Genomic DNA, 16,928 nt, shown 5'->3' with positions numbered 1-16,928 from the left:
CTCTGATTAAGGCCAGTTTGGACAATAAAGTACATGATCATTCAAGCCAAAAAGCACACCAGAAAAATCCTAATGCCTCCCCCCCTTTCTCATTTTGAAATAGGTTTCGTGGGAGGTTAGCACACGTAACTTTTGATCTGCAGCAAGACTGACTTCTCTCAGTTGACCTGCAGAAACATGGAACGGGCCATTTTTAGTCTTTTCTCCTATTGTGTGACATTCAGAGCAGTCAGCTCTTCTAACCCTGGCAGCCCCCAAATTCCTGGAGCCTCTTTCCCTTCATTTCTTTCTGGTCTCAAACCTTCCAGCTCTTGTGTGTGCTCATTTATTTCTTGTAAATCTTGATAAATGCAGCCAGGGATACCATTATTCTAATATCCTGTTTTTCGATTTATTTTCCCGTAGAGCCATAGAGTTGGTAGACACTCTGCCTTTGACTCTATCTCATGCCTTTATTTTAAATTGAGATGTAATTCACGTAAGCACAACTCTTACACACTCAAATTAATGTGTTTTGATAATTGTGTACACCTGCGTAAGCCACCACCCAAAAGAACATATAGAACATTTCCATTACCCCAGATCGATGCCCTACTGCACTCCCCAGGAGGCAACCATTCTTTGGCTTCTGGCATGCAGTTTTTTTTATTAAGTGTTTTGTGACTGCATGACATAACTGTCTTTTCATCTTTTCTTCAGTTTCTTGTTTCCTGTGGCCTGGCTGCTACACTGTTGCCAAATATTTTGGGTTTTTTGTTTGGTCTGCACCCCACTTAAAGGTACCACTTTTATGGTAGTTAGGAAAAGCTAACTGCTGTAGCAAACAGACTCCAAAAAATATAATAGTTTAAATCTAACTCAGATATATTTATTGCTAACGAAAGCATTGAAGGCACTCCTGCGCATCCATAACCTGGGCCTGTGAGTCTCCAAGCTGGTGCGAAGGAGCCTGTACACTCACGCACCTGCTCTGAAAAACTGCAGTCCACTGACACTCCTTTGGGGAGAGCTATTCACGGCCACACCTGGAGCAAGGGGGGAGGGCGGCCACCTCTTAGTGACAGCTTCACCACTGTGACACAGGAAGAGCAAAGCCTGCACACTGTTCCTAGTCTGTAGGTTAAAAAGTTTAATGTCATGGCTTTTATTTTGTCTTAATAACATACTACAATATAGCTTTTGTTTTGTATCTTCATGTGACTTCCTTTTCTTTATGTAAAAATATCCTTTTATGCTTTTTGAATAAACATTTTAGTATTTGAAACTGAAAGCTATAGTATTGCTATCTCTAAGACAGAAATGGTCAAAGCAAAAGCAATTTATTTTTCTTATTTTGATGATATTAAAATTACCTCTGGGCGCCTGACCTGTGGTGGCACAGTGCATAAAGCATTGACTTGGAACGCTGAGGTCGCCAGTTCAAAGCCCTGGGCTTGCTCAGTCAAGGCACATACAACAAGCAATCAGTGAACAACTAAAGTGAAGCAACTTCTTGTTCTCTCCCCTCCTCTCTCTGTAAAATCAACAAATAAAATTAACAAAAAAATTTTTTTTAGTTATCTCTGGGCATCAAGAGAAATAATTTAACTCTCAAAAGGATCTCTGATACCACCATTTCTATTCAGTATTGTGCCAGAGATCCTAGGCAGCATCCTCAGATGGGAATAAAACTAAAAGAAAACGTGGAAGACCAGAAATAAAGGAAAAAAATGGCCATTATTGGCAAATTATATAGTTGTTTATGTAGAAAATTTCCATAACTCCACAGCTAAATTCTTAGACTTCACTAGAGTTCAGCTAGGGTTTTTGGATACAAAAGCAACATAGGAAAGCCACTTGCATTTCTGTTGATCAGCAGCAACAACAATACACAGAATATAATTTTAAAGACATTTTGTTTTGGAATAATTAACATCCTACAAAGCCATAGTATATATTTTTCCAGGACTAAGATTAACATTGGTGTACTTATCTATGCTTTATTTGGATTTTCCCAGTATTTCTACTTTGTACTTTTTTCAGGGTCAGATCCAGAGAGATATAGCTCTTGAGTCTACTCCAATTTGTGCTAATTTTTTGGCCTTTTCTTTCGGGGACCTCACATTTTTGAAGAGTAATGGTCAGCTTATTTGTAGAAGGGGCCTCTGAGGGATTGTCTGATGTTTTCTCCTGATTATATCACATACATTGTATTACTGGTGATGTTAACCTTGACCACTTGGTTAAGGTGATATCTGCCAGGGTTCTCCACAGTGAAGTGACGGGAGAAAATATAATTTTAAGAATATATGATTTACAAAAGCAACACTATAAATAATATTGGAATAAATCTAACAAAGAATGCCTTTTTTTTTTCTTTTTCTGAAGCTGGAAACGGGGAGAGACAGTCAGACAGACTCCTGCATGCGCCCGACCGGGATCCACCAGGCACACCCACCAGGGGCAACGCTCTGCCCACCAGGGGGCGATGCTCTGCCCCTCTGGGGCGTCACTCTGTTGCGACCTGAGCCACTCTAGTGCCTGGGGCAGAGGCCAAGGAGCCATCCCCAGCGCTCGGGCCATCCTTGCTCCAATGGAGCCTTGGCTGCGGGAGGGGAAGAGAGAGACAGAGAGGAAGGAGAGGGGGAGGGGTGGAGAAGCAGATGGGGCGCTTCTCCTGTGTGCCCTGGCCGGGAATCGAACCCGGGACTTCTGCATGCCAGGCCGGCGCTCTACCACTGAGCCAATCGGCCAGGGCCCAAAGAATGTCTTTTTTGAGAAAGTAATAAATTTCTGTTGGAAGACACTAACTGTGATCCAGTCAAATGGAGATAATAAGCATTAATATTGCAAAGATGTCAGTTCTCTCAGTGCACTTGGAATCAATTCTGAACAAATGTTGGTGGTCTTAACATTACTAGTACTGGTGCTGCTATTATTATCATTATTATTGTTGGGATACTTACCATTACAATTGTAAATTAAACAGAAGGGGAGTAGTCCAAAAATGACAAAGACACTCCTGAATAACCAAGTGTTTTCCTGCCTTATATTGTGACTTAATATAAAACTGTCATCATTAAGCCAGCATGTGGTTAAGGATATACAAACTGGCTAATGGAAAGAATAGAGAATTCTAAAACAGATCCATCTACATGTGGAACCTTGACTTACAAGAAAGCTAGCATTTTCTGTCAATATGAAAAGGATGGATAGATCTTTCACCATAGGAAAGCCAGTTACATTTCTATAGACTAGCAGCAACGACAGGGGCAAGAGATTGCTCACGTGGAAGAGAGTAATAACAGATGTCTACCTCACATTATATGCAAAATGAAAAATGGTTAACTTAGAAGTTGCAAATTACTAATTATAATTAGATTTAATCATAAAATAAGCAGTGATCAGTAAAAAGTTGAAGAAAAAACAAAACTACCAAAGAAAAGTGGAAGGCATGCAAGGGAAAAGAAAGGCACAGAAAACGTGAGCTTGAATGAATTGGAAATGAGAGAAGTGAGTCAAGTCACTTAAAAGAGTGAAGAAACACCTTATTTTAAAAGATTGTTTATGATATGGCAGACTACATCATTTATTAACTTTTTCATTCAGCTGAGTTATGTGCCAGAAATAATTAAGTGGGCTATAAATTATTTTCAATTTCTACTCATAACTCAATTACTCAATCATTGGTAGAAAACAATGACTTGGAAACCACCTGACTTTCAAAGGAATTTATTAACACTTTCTGAGTTTGGGGAAGTTTATTGAAAAGGCTTAACTGAGATTTATCAAGTGCCTGTTGTACTTGTTACTCTTTTACTTAGGGTTACTTTATTTAACCCAATATACTCTTTAAAGGATGTTTAGGAACATTATTAATTTTAATACATATTTGCCCATTATATGAATTTTTAGAGAAATTTTTGTTTTAAATATGTTTGAAATGTATTTTTATCAAAACCTTGCAGCTGTAAATATAGATTACTCATCTTAGGGAAAATGGTTGCCATTTAATCTCTTTAATTGACAAACCCAGTCTTCATTTTAAGACCTACGTTCCAAATCAGACTTCTGTCTCTCAATAAGAGTCTAACTTGATTTTTCAACTTAAATGAATATGCTAATGTATGTCTCTATGACAACCATTGCACAGCTGAATTCTAATTCTAATATAGACAAATAGGTAAGGCACAGAACCTTACCATGTATTGCCTAGATATAAGATACTGCTGCTCTCAGTGTATCTTTGCACACACTAAAGGATCCCGGAGGTGAGGTGATTTTCTTACAATTATAAGGGTATGGAAGAGGTAAGCAGAGGTGGATTTAATGGCAGGCACATCCTGGGCCCCAACTTCTGAAGGCCCCGCAAAACCCCAACTTGACACTTTTTTCTAATGACACCAAGTTTGGTTTCAATGGGAAATTTTAACATTAATAGTACATAATATTTTTTATTTATTTAAAAATATAGTTAACATGTATTTTTATTTTCCCTGTCTTTCTCTTTTTTTTTAAGGGACCCAATATTTTCTTCTGTGCCCGGGACCTCAGCTGGCCTGAATCCGCCTCTGGAGGTGAGGTACTAAAGTAGAAGTGTTTGCACTACTGCTTCAGTCATAACGTGTGGACTTACGATATACTAGCATGGGCCACACACTCCATTTCTTAATCCAGTATATATGTTATATGTATAGATGTGATGAGGAAAGAACAAATCCTTATTATAGTGCTTTGATTAAAAGAGGGTGTGAAGGCTTGGCATCCTGAAGGGTTTCTGTATTCCATGGAAGTGCACTGGGCAGGGTTGGTGAACAGTACGTGTTTCTTTTGTGAAGTGGGGAAGGACTGATTGTGAAGGAAGCGAAGAGGAATGACAATGAGACCAGCTGGATAAGCTAGCTACAGGTACATTCCCAGCTAGAGCAGTAACAGAAGGGATGAAAGTGGAGCATGTTGAATTTATTGCTTTAAAACTATCTGTGTCCACACATCTCTTGGAAATCCTTCATGTAGCCCCAAATAGCCCTCAATTTGTGGACTGATAGAGAAGACAGGCAGAGGGGATTTGTCATATGTATAATTGTAGATACAAGATACCCAAACTAATGAAGTAAAACCAATGTTTAGAGATGAAGCTTTTTTGAAATAAAAGACTAGAATCTGAATATTGAAAGGACATATTATGCGCCTGGGCCTGATAAAGTTGCTGGGCCTCAGAGGTAAAGAAAAAATTTCTTTGGGAATCCAGACAAATAGATTGAGTTATTTATAAGAGGACATTATGTCAGCCTCACATTTCATTCAATGCATTAAAATGGGGTATACTTAGAAGATTTCCAAGAAAAGAATAGGTAACATACAGATATTTTTATCCACGCAAACAGTCCTTCAAGTTTAAGTCAACACGCAAATCATTTTAAACTTAAAACATGTTTTCAAAAATTATTTCTTTGCACCTTTATTGAGGCAGCACTAACTGAAGAACAGGCTTCCCCCCCACCCCCCAGCTTTGCAAGGTAAAGATATACTTGGAGCTCTTAGAATGGGATCTGGCAAGACTTGGACTTTCTTGCCCCAGTACTGAAATTTCTTATCATCTGTAGCAGACTTTGACAGATGGACTATGGGGTCTGATAACACGACGTATGAGAGAACTGATCTATTTCTCAGCCCTTTGGGTTTTTTAAGAAGTAGGAAAGAACCATGAACTTCTTTGCAATCTTATCATATATGGAAAGGGTCTGAGACAACTTGTTTGAGAAGATCAACCATGTAACTATACTTGTTTGTTTGCAAGTTTCACTATTTAAACGTAAAGATGAAGCACTAAGTGTTCATCACAATCTCCAAAGGCTAATTCATGATAAAGAATCATCTTGGGCCTGACCAGGCAGTGGCGCAGTGGATAGAGCGTCGCACTGGGATGCAGAGGACCCGGGTTCAAGACCCCAAGGTCGCCAGCTTGAGCGCGGGCTCATCTGGTTTGAGCAAAAAGCCCACCAGCTTGAACCCAAGATCACTGGCTCCAGCAAGGGTTACTCAGTCTGCTGAAGGTCCATGGTCAAGGCACATATGAGAAAGCAATCAATGTACAACTAAGGTGTTGCAACGCGCAATGAAAAACTATTGATTGATGCTTCTCATCTCTCTCCATTCCTGTCTATCCCTCTCTCTGACTCACTCTCTGTCTCTGTAAAAAATAAATTAAAAAAAAAAAAAAAGAATCATCTTGGCATAGACTTTGCTGATACTCTGAATGTTGTTATGAAAAATCTTCCCTAACAACAGTTAACTTTATTTTTCCCCAGGCAAAACAAATCAAATCTATAAAAGACATTGTATGCTTGAGTTTGAAAAACTCCGTATATGTTTGGGTTGGTAACAAAAGTAAAATATGACACCCCTGTCATTTTGGAACAAAACTACATAGTTTGTGAGCTATAGTAAAAAAATAAGCATCTTACATTCCTTTTTCAGAAGCTATCTGAATAAGAGTATACTATAATATATTTCCAGTTGTAAAGAAGTTTAGTTCAGTAGCTAAACCTAATGTTCTACTGCATGTCCTCTGGTATTTCTGTTGTTGACTTCTGTGTCTGACAGCAGCCAATGAGGAAAGTGGAAGGCAATCTGTGAGAAGGTTTTCTGCAGGAGCACTCACAGTACTCTTGCTACAGGTACCACAGCCAGTGCATTGGCTATTCAGGCCATGAACAGGGTTCTTCCATTTGTTTGCTCAGAGGATGCTACTGCATACTCAGAGCAGGTAGACCTGCCAAGTACATGATGAGGCTTTATTAATTTTGCTCCCCTCAGAAGAAAAAAGGGATGATATAGCAACTTCTTTTTTTCTTTTTTATTGTATTTTTCTGAAATGAGAAGCAGGGAGGCAGAGAGACAGACTCCCTCATGTGCCTGACTGGGATCCACCTGCCATGCCCAACAGGGGATAATGCAATGCCCATCTGGGGCATTGTTCCTCTGTAAGTGGAGCTATTCTAGTGCCTGAGGTGGAGGTAATGGAGCCATCCTCAGTGCCTGGGCCAACTTTGCTCCATTGGATCCTTGGCTGCAGGAGGGGAAGAGAGAGAGAGAGAGAAAGGAGAGGAGGAAGGGTGAAGAAGCAGATGGGCGCTTCTCCTGTGTGCCCTGGCCAGGAATCGAACCTGGGACTTCCACACACTGGGCCAATACTGTACCACTGAGCCAGCCAGCCAGGGTGGTATAGCAACTTCTTGATAAGAAAGTGCCTATGAAGGAAATAAAAATCAGTCTGGAAAAACTTATGGGCATCTAGGGGAAAAAGACCCCAAAACTAGAGTCATTTTTATCCCAAGATCAATTAAATAGCCCAAAGGTGTTTTGTTTCCACATATGTTTGTAAACCTGATGAGAGATTAAGAAGTAACTGATTAGGACAAGTACCTTTACCCAAATATGCTGTGTCTCTTGGACTTGCTATGATAACTTGCATAAGATTTCTTAGAAAAGGTAGAAACAAATGACCAAAGAATAGTTAACAAGCCCAGGGCCCTATTCCTTACCAAGGACTAAGTAGAAGAAAGTATAGCTTTTCTCAGTAAGAAAATGTCCATCCTTCAGTAAGGTGGAAAGAGACCAGAAGCAGGAGAGGAAGGGGACAAGCTAACTAATGGTGTCACAAAAAGGGGAAGCAGAGCAGAAAGACAGGCAGATAAGCAGGAAATGGGAGAGAGAGTAGTAAAAGCAAGAGAGCCTCAAACTTGGTCTGCTCCTAATACTGATGAGCTCAGAAAATCAAGAAAGTCACAGAAACAAATAAAAAAACCTAATGAAACATTTTAAATGAATAAGAAAATAGCATTTACTGAAGAAGGGAAGTTGGTTCACCAGTGGCCACCAATGTAGAAATCCATTGTAGAAAGGTATTAAGGAAAAGCATCGGCCCTGGCCAGTTGGCTCAGTGTATAGAGCATCAGCCCGTCATGTGGATGTCTTCGATTTAATTTGCAGTCAGGGCACCCAGGAGAAGTGACTGTCTACTTCTCCAACCCTCCCCCTCCCTGTTCTCTCTCTCAGTCTCTCTCTTCCCTTCCTGCAGCCATGGCTCAATTGGTTTAAGCAAGTTGACCCTGGGGTTTAGGATGGCTCCATGGCCTCACCTTAGGTACTAAAAATAGCTTGGTTGCTGAGTAATGGAACAATGACCCCAGATGGGCAGAGCATTGGCCCCAGAGGGGGGTTGCCAGGTGGATCCCAGTAGAGTTCATGCGGAGAGTCTGTCTCTCTGTCTACAACAGAGGAAAAGCATCATAGGAGTGTTAACCTTAATAAAGCAAAAGAAAGCCTTCAGGAAGAGGACAGATTTGACCAAGTAAGACATAGGAAGAAAATTAAGGCATATGGAGAGAAGACTTAAAAGGGGAAGCCAGAAGAGAAGCCTGCAAGAGGCCAACGAAGGCTAAAGATAGAGGGATGTCTTTTAGGGTTAGAGTACTGACGATGAGGATTTGTTCTGTTCATATTCAGATCCTGATAAATATAAAAGTCAAAAAAATCAGATATTGAAGATATGGAGAATAAAGTCAGTAATGCCAGGAAAAAGTAAAGAATGGGGGAAAAAAAGGACTAGCAGTGAAGTGGAATAAGTGAGACGAGTAAGTTACAAAAGAAGGAAAAGCAAGCGGGGAATGTGAGAGCCTTTGGATATACTATAGGCCTGTCTTAGCAGAGAAAAGGAACTTGTGTTGTATTTGCTCCAAAGTCAAAGCTAAATACTACTTGCCATCGTCTCAAAACCCTTGGTCATGATTATGTGGGCCAGAAGTGAAAACAGCGTTGGCTTTGGAACAGTTAGGTAATGAGAGTCCTGTGCTTAACGAATCAGTGCAACTCCAGACAAAAGTAATCATATATCTTACCCCCCTTTTTGCCCCATCACAGACTATATACTAAAGATGAGAGTGGATTATAAAAATTTCCTCATCCCATTTCCAGCGTTTGTATGCTCTTGCACTAAGCCTATTTCTTTTTTTACTGCCAATTTATAGAGTCCTTGTCCCATTTTTAGAAATTCTTGTCTTGCTTACTGTTCAGAATGTACTATGTACTATTAAACAGAATTGCTCAGAATTTTGATGTATTTAATATATCCACAGAGAAATATATGGAGAAGCCCTAATAAATAATGAGTAGTTTAGAATTGAGATTATGAAAAATAAGCCTATATCCCACCTAGTAAAAATTCAACATTTAAAAACATTTAACAAAAGACATGCAAAATCTCTACATTAAAAACGAACATTATTGAGAAAAAAATTTAAGTAAAGAGAGATGACAAGTTCAGGGATTGGAAGACTTGATTAGATGACAGTTCTCCCCAAACTGATCTGTAGATTCAACATAATCCCACAGGCTTTTTTTTTTTCAAAACTGACAAACATTTTAAAAGTTATATGGAAATGTAAAAGACTGAGAATATCCAAAACAATTTTAAAATCATAGCTATGAGATTTTTACTTCATGACTTAACTACAGTGCTGCTGTGAGGACCACAGGTAGATCAGTGCACTTGAACAGAGGCCAGGACAGACCCACGGTTTATGGCGATTTCATTTCCAGCAAAGATCCAAAGCAGCCCAGAGGGGAAAGGAAAGCATTTAAATACATAGTGCTTGAAAAATTGGATATTCATATGGAGTAAAAAATAAATTTTAATTCCTACCTTGCAGCATGCATAAAAATTAATTTGAGATGGATTAAATGTAAAAGCTAGAACCATAAGACTTTTAGAAAAAAAATCAGAGAGTATCTTCTTGATTTGAGGGTAGGCAAAGATTTAAATTCAGAAAGCAATAAGCATGAGAAAAAAATGATAAAATAGACTTTATAAAAAAAACACTTATGCTCATTAAAACCACTATTAAGAAAACAAAAAGAAAAACCACAGACTGAGAAAAAAATATTTACAAAACATTTGTCAGAGGGCTACGTAGATTTTAAAAACTATGCAACTTTATAAAAAAAAAATACACAATCAGAAGCAAAAGTTGGAGGGTAGGGAACAAATGATTTGAAAAGCCAGTTTATAACACAGATGCTCCACAACAGAAGATATTCAAATGGCCACTAAGCATGGGCTCAACCTTATTAATCAGGGAAATGCGACTTAAAATGATAGTGAGGTCGATACCCGTAAGCATACCTAAAATTAAATAGGTTGATAACAACAAATGTTAATAAGGATGTTGAATAGCTAGAACTCATACACTGTATTAGAGGGTTAATGAGAGAGTATCTTAGGGAGAAGATCTGGAAACGTCTTATAAAACTAAACATACTTCATGTGATAACCCAACAACGTTACTCCTAGGTATTTACCCAGGAAGAATGAAAATATAACTACACACACACACAGCACACACAAAGGTGTTTACTAGATGTATATAGTATGTGCACATGTAGCTTCATTCATAATAGCCAAAAACTAGAAATAGCCCAGATGTCCATTAGTATAGAATGGTTAAACAGATTGTGGTGTATTCATAAAATAAATACTACTCACAAGTAAAAAGGACCAAACTACTGTGTTTCCCCCAAAATAAGACAGTGTCTTATATTAATTTTTGCTCCTAAAGACAGGCTAGGTCTTATTTTCAGGGGATGTCTTATTTTTCCATGAACAAGAATTCACATTTATTGTTGAACAAAAAAATCAACATTTATTAATACACTGTAGTCATGTCATCACAAACATCAGCATAACCAGCCAAACTCTGAATTCCATCAAGAATTTCTTGTGACTCTACTTCTATGTACAACAATCTACCCTGTTTCCCTGAAAATAAGACAGTGTCTTATATTAATTTTTGCTTCTAAAGATGCTCTAGGTCAGTGGTCCCCAACCCCCGGGCTGTGGACCGGTACCAGTCCGTGGGCCATTTGGTACCGGTCCACAGAGAAAGAATAAATAACTTATATTATTTCTGTTTTATTTATATTTAAGTCTGAACGATGTTTTATTTTTAAGAAATGACCAGATTCATCCTTCTAAGACTCACTCTTGATGCTTGTCTCGGTCACGTGATACATTTATCTGTCCCACCCTAAAGGCCTGTCCGTGAAAATATTTTATGACATTAAACCGGTCTGTGGCCCAAAAAAGGTTGGGGACCACTGCTCTAGGTCTTATTTTCAGGGGAGGCTTTATATTTCTAAGCTTAAAAAAATTGCACTAGGTCTTATTTTGGGGGGATGTCTTATTTTCAGGGAAACAGGTTACCAGTCCCTACAACAACATGAATGAATTTTACCGTACTAACTGGAGAAGTCTCATACAGAATAATACAAATGGCATTATTCCATTTTTATGGAGTTCTAGAACAAGCAAAACTTCTGTAGGAGGGACAGGAATCACAAGAGTGGGATGGCTCAGGGAAAACTGGCAGGATTAGTAAGAAACTTTATTTGGGGGGATGGGGATGGTTTGGGTTACAAGGGGTATGCATTTGTTACAAGTCATGGAATGGTACACTTAATATTTGTGCATTTCAGCCTGACCAGGCAATGGCGCAGTGAATAGAGCATCGGACTGGGACACAGAGGACCCAGGTTCGAAACTGAGAGGTTGCTGGCTTGAGTTCCGGCTCACCAGCTTGAGCGCATGGTCGCTGGATGGAGTCTGAGATCACAGACATGACCCCATAGTCACTTGCTTGAGCCCAAAGGTCTCTGGTTTGAAGCCCAAGGTTGCTGGCTTGAGCAAGGGGTCACTTGCTCTTCTGTAGTCTCCCAGTCAAGGCACATATGAGAAAGCAATCAATGAACAACTAAGATGCTCTAATGAAGAATTGATGCTTCTCATCTCTCTCCCTTTCTGTCTGTCTGTCCCTATCTATTCCTCTCTCTGTCTCTGTCACACAAAAAAGAAGATTTGTGCATTTCATTTTTTGTGAATTTCACTCCAAAAGAATGGAAAAAGAGCTTTAAAAATATCAGAAGATACTGTTTTATACCCACCAGTATGGCAAAAATGCTGGCAAGGAGATGGATATTCTGTCTTCTCTTCCCTTGCTAGTGGTTAAAGAAATTGGATCAATAATACAAAACAATTTGTCATTTTCCAACCCAGAAATTTCACTCTTGAGACATTGAAGCATTTGCAAATGTGCAGAGAAACATGTGTAACAATGTTTCAGAAACTGGAAAAAAATCAGATATCCATCAATAAGAGAAGGCATAAATTGTGCTGTATTCAAACATATTGCATTGGGTAAATCTCATGAACATATAAGAATACTTCCAATATAATTCCAACCAATATACTTCTATTCAAAATCTTGCAAAATTTACACAATAATATATTGACTAGGGATTCATAAGATAAATGAAAACAAAGTAAAAAATTCACTGTTGTGGGGACAGGACATGGCAAGGAGGATTGGAATCAGAATGGGAGGGGCCCTAAAGGTGACTTCAAAGTCATTAGCAATGTTTTATTCCCTAAACTGAGCAGTGAGAAGATAGGTGTTCATTTTATTATATCTTTTGGCATACACATGTTGAAATATTATTTGCTGTATATTCAATACTTAATAATTTTATTAAAAACAAAATATACACTATAAATGATATTTTAAAAGTCTTCATTAGCAACAATATGATATGCAAGACATGAGAAGTTGGCTTTCTGGTATCATTAATTCGGTTATTTACTCGTTTCTCAAATGCTTGTACACAGCTTGGTAGGGATGTGCCATTGGCTAAACTTTTATTTGGAGGCTACTGACTTGGTAGTTGTGTCTTAGAAATGAATTAGATGATAGAAGATGAAGAGATTAAGCCAAAAAAAAAAAAGTTTATATAGACATAGAAAACTGTGTGTTGATAGCCAGAAGGAAAGGAGGTAGAGGTGGGCAAAGAAGGGGAAAATGGGGATAAAAGAGACTCTACTTGGGGCAGTGGCACACGGGGCAGTGTGCTCGTGCTGTTTTCCTGAGTTGCACACCTGAACCTGTACCCCAATAAATTCAATTACACAATAAATATATTTTTTTAAAAATGAACTAGAACAACTACTGTAATCTAAAATGATTATAGTCTTATAGGCCCTACTGCTATTCCAGGAGACTTGGAAGGCACACTTTTATGAATTGGAATGTTACTTGAACTGATCATTGACCAATCGTTAACTTACCTTTTAATTAGGTCATGGAGAATGTCTTCCGTAATTTATTTTCTTGAAACGTAGCTATAATAAAAATTGTCAGGTTCTTTGGCAATATTTGGATCTTATTATTCTTCTGTTGAATCTTAAATATTTATAGATTATTAATTTTAACATCTTTACAAAATCTGTGAATGTTTTACATAAATCAACTTGCCAAAAAATTAAAGTTGAACTCTGTAGCTATAATGTGGTCCTAAATTTGTAGCTTAAAAATTAAAAGGGCTTACCCCAACACTTTTTTTTTATTATTATTAAATTTACTGCAGTGACATTGATAAATCAGGGTACATATGTTGAGAGAAAATATCTCCAGATTATTTTGACATTTGATTGTGCTGTATACCTCTCCACCAAAGTTAAATTGTCTTCTGTCACCTTCTATCTGGTTTTCTTGTGCCCCTCCCCTCCCCCACCCCGTCTCTCCTTCCTCGCCCCATTCCCCCTCCTGCCATCACCTCACCCCCGTTGCCATCACATTCTTGTTCATGTCTCTGAGTCTCTTTTTATGTCCCATCTATATATGGATTCATATAGTTCTTAGTTTTTTTTCTGATTTACTTATTTCACTCCGTATAATGTTATCAAGGTCCATCCATGTTATTGTAAATGATCCGATGTCACCATTTCTTATGGCTGAGTAGTATTCCATAGTATATATGTACCAAAACTTTTTAATCCACTTGTCCTCTGACGGACACTTGGGTTGTTTCCAGATCTTCGCTATTGTGAACAATGCTGCCACAAACATGGGGGTGTATTTCTCCTTTTGGAGCCGTTCTATGGTGTTCTTGGACTATATGCCTAAAAGTGGGATAGCTGGGTCAAAAGGCAGTTCGATTTTCAGTTTTTTGAGGAATCTCCATACTGTTTTCCACAGTGGCTGCACCAGTCTGTATTCCCACCAGCAGTGCAGGAGGGTTCCCTTTTCTCCACATCCTCGCCAGCACTTACTCTGTGTTGTTTTGTTGATAAGCACCATTCTGGCTGGTGTGAGGTGATATCTCATTGTGGTTTTAATTTGCATTTCTCTAATGATTAGTGATGTTGAGCATTTTTTCATATGCCTATTGGCCATCTGTATGTCCTCTTTGGAGAAGTGTCTATTCATTTCTTTTTTCCATTTTTTTATTGGATTGTTTGTCTTCCTGGTGTGAGATTTACAAGTTCTTTATAAATTTTGGTTATTAACTAACCCCTTATCAGATGTATTGTCAAATATGTTCTCCCATTATGTAGTTTGTCTTTTTATTCTGTTCTTAATGTCTTTAGCTGTGCAAACGCTTTTTAGTTTGATATACTCCCATTTGTTTATTCTGTCTTTTATTTTACTTCCCCATGGAGATAAATCAGCAAATATCAATATATTGCTCTGAGAGATGTCCGAGAGCTTACTGCCTATGTTTTCTTCTAAGATGCTTATGGATTCACAGCCTACATTTAAGTCTTTTATCCATTTTGAGTTTATTTTTGTGAGTGGTGTAAGCTGGTGATCTAGTTTCATTTTTTTGCAGGTAGCTGTCCAATTTTCCCAACACCATTTGTTAAAGAGACTGTCTTTACTCCATTGTATTTCCTTACCTCCTTTGTCAAATATCAATTCTCCATAGAGCTGTGGGTTTATTTCTGGGTTCTCTGTTCTGTTCCATTGATCTATATGCCTGTTCTTATGCCAGTACCAGGCTGTTTTGAGTACAATGGCCTTGTAGTATAACTTGATATCAGGAAGTGTGATACCTCCCACTTTATTCTTCTTTTTTAAGATTGCTGAGGTTATTCGTGTTGTTTTTTGGTTCTGTATAAATTTTTGGAATATGTGATCTATATTTTTGAAGGATGTCATTGGTATTTTAATTGGTATTGCATTGAATTTATAGATTGCTTTGGGTAATATAGACATTTTAATGATGTTTATTCTTCCTAACCATGAGCACGGTATATGCTTCTACTTGTTTGTATCTTCCTTGATTTCTTTATCAATGCTTTGTAATTTTCTGAGTACAAGTCTTTAGTCTCCTTGGTTAAGTTTACTCCTAGGTACTTTATTTTTTTGGTTGTAATAGTGAAGGAGATTGTTTCCTTAATTTCTCTTTCTTACAGTTCATTGTTGGCATATAAAAATGCCTCTGATTTCTGAGTATTGATTTTATATCCTGCCACTTTGCCGAATTCATTTATCAGGTCCAGTAGTTTTTTGACTGAGACTTTGGGGTTTTCTATATATAATATCATATCATCTGCAAATAATGATAGTTTTACTTCGTCTTTTCCAACTTGAATGCCATTTATTTCTTCTTCTTGTCTGATTGCTGTGGCTAGGACTTCCAGAACTATGTTGAATAAGAGTGGTGAAAGGGGGCAACCCTGCCTTTTTCCTGATCTTAAGGGGATTGCTTTTAATATTTGCCCATTGAGTATGATGTTGGCTGTGGGTTTTTCATAGATGGCTTTTAACATGTTGAGGTATGTTCCCTGTATTCGCACTTTGCTGAGAGTTTTGATCATGAATGGGTGCTGGATTTTATCAAATGCTTTTTCTGCATCTATTGAAATTATCATATGGTTTTTCTCCTTTTTGTTTATGTGATGAATCACATTGATTTACGAATATTGTACCAGCCTTCCCTCTCCAGAACAAATCCCGCTTGATCATGGTGTATGATTTTTTCCATATATTGTTGGATCCGGTTTGCTAATATTTTGTTGAGGATTTTAGCATCTATATTCATCAGAGATATTGCCTACAATTTTCTTTCTTTGTGTTGTCTTTGCCTGGTTTTGGAATCAGAATTATGCTTGCCTTATAAAAGGAACTTGGAAGTCTTCCTTCCTCTTGAATTTTTTGAAATAGTTTGAGAAGGATAGGAGTTAGTTCTTTGAATATTTAGTAGAATTCAGTTGTGAAGCCATCAGGCCCCGGACTTTTCTTTGTTGGGAGTTTTTTGATAACTGTTTCGATCTCATTTGGTGTAATCGGTCTGTTTAGGTTTTCTGATTCTTCCAGATTGATTTTTGGAAGATTGTATGTTTCAAGGAATTTGTCCATTTCATCTAGGTTGTCTAGTTTTTTGGCATACAGTTCTTCATAGTATTTTCTTCCAATATTTTGTATTTCTGTTGTGTCAGTTGTTATTTCTCTACTCTCATCTCTTTTTTTTTTAAAGATTTTTATTTATTCAATTTTCATGGAGGAGAGAGAGAGAGAGAGAGAGAAAGAGAGGGAGGAGGAGGAAGCATCAACTTCCATATATACCTTGACCAGGCAAGCCCAGGGTATCGAACAGGCGACCTCAGCGTTCCAGGTCGACGCTTTATCCCACTGTACCACCACAGGTCAGGCTCCACTCTCATTTCTAATTTTATTTATTTGAGTCCTCTCTCTCTTTTTCATGGTGAGACTAGTTAATGGTTCATCAATCTTGTTTACCTTTTCAAAGAACCAGCACCTAATTTCATTGATCCTCTGTATTGTTTCTTTAGCCTCTATGTCATTTATTTCTGCTCTGATCTTCATTTTTTCCTTCCTTCTATTACATTTGGGCTTTACTTGGTGTTCTTTTTCTAATTCTTTTAGATGCAGGGTTAATTTGTTTTTTTGAGCTTTGTCTAGCTTCTTAAAGTGTGCCTGTAGTGCTATGAACTTCCCTCTCAGTACTGCTTTTGCTGTGTCCCATGAAGTTTGAGTTGTTGTATGCTCATTGTCATTCGTTTCTAGGAATTTTTTTATTTTTTCTTTGATCTC

At 38.0% G+C, this 16,928-nt stretch overlaps 1 protein-coding gene across 13 annotated transcripts in view; it reads left to right on the top strand.

Moving 5' to 3' along the window:
• Positions 1-16,928, top strand: part of ZNF438 (zinc finger protein 438) — a 239,376-nt gene that overhangs the window by 145,234 nt on the left and 77,214 nt on the right. For 7 of the 13 annotated variants that reach the window (XM_066386893.1, XM_066386891.1, XM_066386890.1 and 4 more), the window contains one exon: positions 4,499-4,556. The exons of the other annotated variants lie outside the window; for them this stretch is intronic. The gene's annotated coding sequence lies outside the window, so the exon portion shown is untranslated. The remainder of the gene's footprint in view (positions 1-4,498; positions 4,557-16,928) is intronic. 13 annotated transcript variants of the gene reach the window in all.

Source organism: Saccopteryx leptura, chromosome 5, assembly GCF_036850995.1.
Source record: "Saccopteryx leptura isolate mSacLep1 chromosome 5, mSacLep1_pri_phased_curated, whole genome shotgun sequence".
Classification (NCBI taxonomy): Eukaryota; Metazoa; Chordata; class Mammalia; order Chiroptera; family Emballonuridae; genus Saccopteryx; species Saccopteryx leptura.
This window is presented reverse-complemented; position numbering and strand designations above follow the sequence as displayed.